This window comes from Chlorocebus sabaeus, chromosome 29, assembly GCF_047675955.1.
Source record: "Chlorocebus sabaeus isolate Y175 chromosome 29, mChlSab1.0.hap1, whole genome shotgun sequence".
Classification (NCBI taxonomy): domain Eukaryota; kingdom Metazoa; phylum Chordata; class Mammalia; order Primates; family Cercopithecidae; genus Chlorocebus; species Chlorocebus sabaeus.
In genome coordinates this window covers 10423532-10428892 of record NC_132932.1, presented here as the reverse complement: position 1 = coordinate 10428892, position 5361 = coordinate 10423532, and positions in this window count along the sequence as shown.

The following is a 5361-nucleotide window of genomic DNA, read 5'->3' as shown; positions in this document are numbered from 1 at the left end:
CCTAGCCCCTGGTAATCATCATTCTATTCTCTGCTTCGGAGTTACACTTTTTTTTTTTTTTTTTTTTTATGATTATACTTTAAGTTCTAGGGTACATGTACATAGCGTGCAGGTTTGTTACATATGTATACTTGTGCCATGTTGGTGTGCTGCACCCATCAACTCGTCAGCACCCATCAATTCGTCATTTACATCAGGTATAACTCCCAATGCAATCCCTCCTCCCTCCCCCCTCCCCATGATAGGCCCCTGTGTGTGATGTTCCCCTTCATTATGGAAAACAGTATGGCGATTCCTCAAGGAGTTACACTTTTTTAGATTGCACCTAGAAGTGAGATCATGCAGTATTTGTCTTTCTTTGCCTGGATTATTTCCCCTAACATAACGTCCTCCAGTTCCATCCATGTTGTTGACAATGACAGGATCACCGCTGGGTAACATTTCACTGTGGTTATATGTCACATTTTCTTCATCCGTTCATTCACTGATATATACTTATGTTGATTCCATATCTTGGCTGTTGTGAATAGTGCTGCGATAAACACAGGGTGCAAATATCTCTTCAACATACTGATTTCACATCCTTTAGATATGTACCCAGAAGTAAGATTGCTGGATCATACAGTAATTCTACTTTTAATTTTTTTCAGAACCTCCAAACTGTTTTCTGTAATGGCTCTACTAATTTACTTTCCCGCCAACAGTACGTAAGTGTTCCCTTTTCTCCACATTTTCGCCAACACTTGTTATCCTTCATCTTTTTTATAATAACTATTTTAACTGGAATGAAGTGGTGTCTCACTCTGCTTTTAATGTGCACTTAGATATCTGATGATTAGTGATATTGAGAACTTTTTCTTATATTTATTGATCATGAGTATGTCTTCTTTTGAGAAATGCCCATTCAACTTCTTTGCCTATTTTTAAGCAGGTTATTTGTGATAAGCTAAGTTTGAAATCCACACCTCTAAATAACTGCACAGAGATCAACTGCATAACCATGACTGGAGGAAGATGTATTATTTTGCCGGGTACAGGCTGTATAGAAGTCATCCCCTTATATTTGGCTGAACTTTCCAGAGCCACAATGTGAGGACTGAATTACCATTTAAGATTTCTACAATTAGCTCAAATCCTTAGGATTTCTATTCAAACTCTAAGAGACTTCCTTATATCAGTGTATTAAAATAAAGATCTGATCATGTCTCCATCTTTTTGATGTTAAAGAGCTGATTGGAGCCAACTTCGCATTCTTCTTCATAGCTCTGCCCTCTGGAGAAGAAAAGTCTCAGGAAATAAAGTTTCTCCAGTCTCATAAGCCATTTGTTGACATCAAAATGGTTTCACTGATTTTAGATCACTGAAAGGACAATGGTTTTAGATCAGTTTACTAAAAATGCATTCCCTGAAGGATAGCGTCCCTAGTACCACTTTAACACAAACTTTTTACAGGTTAATGTCATTAGCCATACTCCCCACTGCACTTGGCTAAAAACATTACTGTTACACTTTTTTTTTTTCCTCATAGGCAAATGACCTCCTATTCAGGTGTCCTAACCTGAGCTTCAATTCTCCATCAGCACATGTCAAAACTTTTCCTTCTTCTCCCTCAGGTTCGTTTCATTTTGTCCTATCTGTACTATTTCTTTAGTATCATCTAACTTGGACACAATTCTGATCCTGTTATTATTGATCCCATTAGGAAGATACAGGACTATCACACTTTAAACTGTATTTTTAACTACATCGTATAGCTGTTCATTTGTTATTAAGTAAAACATAATCACACAGTGCCCTAATTTACTTACATGCCTAATAAGACTTTTAAATACCTATATACCTGAGTTTTCTTTCTACTAGAGTAGATTAGGCAGTAACCAGGTAAATATACAAGATATTAAATAGAATGTGTCATGACAGAGGTGCTAACCAACTTTTATGACAGCTTGGAAGATTATTTGACTTACGTCTCAAGTAAGATGTAAGAATTGAACCCACGAGGATATGTGTATAATATCCTAGTAGGACAGATAAAATAAAAGCATGGAGGCACAAAAGGTGTTCAGGGAAAGTTAGCAAGTTTGAGTTGCCAGTCACATGAAAGAGTACAAGACAGAGGCAAGGAAGATACGATTAAAATATAATAATCAACTAGAACTGAAGAAAGGTGAAACAAAAATACAGGATCAGATGTCGCTTGATCTATTATGAGGAAGGTGTCCTCACTGACTCCTACTAATGTACCAGAATCATTTCATTTTTTTTTTTTAGGATGAGGAACATCCCAGGCTCACAGTTTGAGGGCCAAATTATTATTTATAGCTTCCAAAATCAGTTCAAGTCCTTACACAGAGTTTTTGATCCTCTAACCCATAAGATTTCCCACTGATGAGTTAGAAGACTGAAGATACAATCATAGCTTCCTTGCTTCTTATTAGAGACTTAATTCACAGAGTGTACCCTGCCTTGTCTTTAGGCTCAATCTCCACATTAAGGAAGCCACACCTACTTTCTATAACGCCCTCCTGCAGCAAATGCCAGCAATGATAATCTGCTTGGCCATTACAATTTTTATTTAATTCAATAACTGGGCATTATGTTTAATATGCCACTTTACAAGTATGGTTAGAGTTACTCAAACCTTAGAAACTGAAACTGAGTACACTGATATAACATGAATTTTGGCTTAAAAAACTGAAGACTTGTATTAACAAATTTAAAAGAACACAAATCATACAAAGTATGTTCTCAGGCCACAATGTAATTAAAGTAGATTTAATAACAATAGAAATCAGTATTTGGGAATTAAACCACGAAACCAAATCCATGGATTTTTAGAAATCCACAGGTCAAAAAGAAGTCATGAGAAACTAAAACATTATTTAAACTATATGAAAATAAAAATACAACTTACCAAAGCTTATGTATAGTAAAAGCAATGCATGAGGCAAATTTATAGTATTCAATGTATTAGGAGTGTATTAGAAAAGGAGAAATACTAAAAGTTAATAACCTCAGCTTCCATTTTAGGAAACTGGAGAAAGAAGAACAATTTAGGCAAGTAGAAGAAAAGAAAACAAAAATCAGTGAAAATGAAAACAGAAAAAAATTAACCAAACATAGAACTGGTTCTTTGAATAGTTTGATAAAATAGAGAAACCTCTAGCCAAGGTAACCAAGAACTAAAGAGAAATGACACTAATTACCAATATCAGAAATGAAAGAGGTATTATTACTACATATTATATGGGCATTAAAAGAATAACAAAGGAACAGAATGAGAAGATCTGTGCCCACAAATTTCCTACCCTAGATGACAAAGACTGATGCATTGAAAGGCACAAACTGTGAAATCTCCTACTAACAGAAATAAATGGAGTATCTGAGTATCTCTATATTTATTAAATAAATTCAGTCAATAATAGCCTCAAAGAAAAAGCACCAGGCCCAAATGGTTTTACTGGCAAATTCTACATAATATTCAAAAGGAATCAGCACCAATTATCTGCAATCCTTTCTAGAAAATAGAAGCAGAAGGAATACATCCCAACTCTATTCTTTGAGTTCAGCATTACCATCATCCTAATCCCAAAACCAGAGAAAGACAGTACAGCATAGTAAAATGACAGACCAATATCTCTCATGGAAATGGGCACAACATCAAGAATATACAAGCAAATTAAATTCAACAATGTATAAAATAACTATACATTGCAACCAAGTGGGATGTATTTTAGGAATGCAAAGCTGTATTGAATGATTTTCAACATTTGAAAAATGAAAAAATTGAAAATCAATTCATGACATAAATAGGCTAAAGAAGGAAAATCATATGATCATATGAATTTATACAGAGGAAGCATTTGACAAAATCCAACAAAATTCATGATAAAAACTCACAGTAAACTTGATTAGCAAAACTAACTTTTTTTTAAATTTACAAAAATTCAGAACTAACATCATACAGAGTGGTAAAAGACTAGACATTTCCCACTTTGAGATCAGGAACATAGCAAGTATGTCCTCTCCCACCCCTCCTGTTCAATATTATACTGGAAGTCCTAGCTAGAGCAAAAGGGGGAAAAAAGAACAGTATAAAAATAGGAAAGGAATTGGGTGTAGTGGCTCACGCTTTTAATCCCAACACTTCGGGAGGCCAAGGCAGAAGATCACTTGAGACCAGGAGTTTGAGACCAGCCTTGACAGCATAGCAAAATTTTATCTCTATCAAAATTTTACAAAGGAAAAATTAGCTGGGCATGGTGGCATGTACCTCTTATCCTAGCATCTCAGGAGGCTGAGGCAGAATAATACCTTGAGCTCAAGAGTTCAAGACTGCAATGAGCTATGAACACACCCCTGTACACGCACCTGGATGACAGAATGAGACTCTGTCTCAAAAAAAAGTTAGTACTATTAAAAAGAAATAAGTAAACAAGTAAAACTGTCTTTATTGGCAGATGACAGGATCATCTATGTGGAAAAATCCAACAAATCTAAAAAAAATCCATAAAACACAATCTCTTGGAGCTAATAAGCTAGAATAGCAAGATCATAAGATCTAAGATCAATATATGGCCGGGTGTGGTGGCTCACGTCTGTAATCCCAGCATTTTGGGAGGCCGAGGCAGGTGGACCACAAGGTCAGGAGATCAAGACCATCCTGGCTAATAAGGTGAAACCCCGTCTCTACTAAAAATACAAAAAATAGCCAGGTGTGGTAGCAGGCACCTGTAGTCCCAGCTACTCAGAAGGCTGAGGCAGGAGAATGGCGTGAACCCGGGAGGCAGAGCTTTCAGTGAGCCGAGATTGCGCCACTGCACTCCAGCCTGGGCAACAGAGCGAGATTCCGTCTAAAAATATATATATATACACACACACATATATATACATATGCACTTATATATATATATATAAACCTAAATTTCTTTTCTGTATATCAGCATTGAACAATTGGAATTTGAAATTTTTATAAAAAATATTATTTACAACAGCACAAACACAAAAAAGCAATCAAGACTAACAAAATATGATACAAGGCCCATATATAGAGAACTGCAAAACACGATGAAAGAAATCAAAGAACATCTAAGTATGTGAAGAGGTATTACATATTCATGGATTGGAAGATTTAATTCAATAATGTAAATTCTTCCCAATTTGATTTAGGGATTCCACACAATCTCAATCAACAATCAAAATTCCATCAGACTATTACATAAATATTGAGAAACTGCATCTAAACTTTCTGTGAAAAGGCAAAAGACTGCAACAACCAACATAATTCTGAAAAAGAAAAAGTTGGAGGACTCACACTACCAGATTTGAAAACTTAATAGATGCTGCTCCAGTACTCAAGCA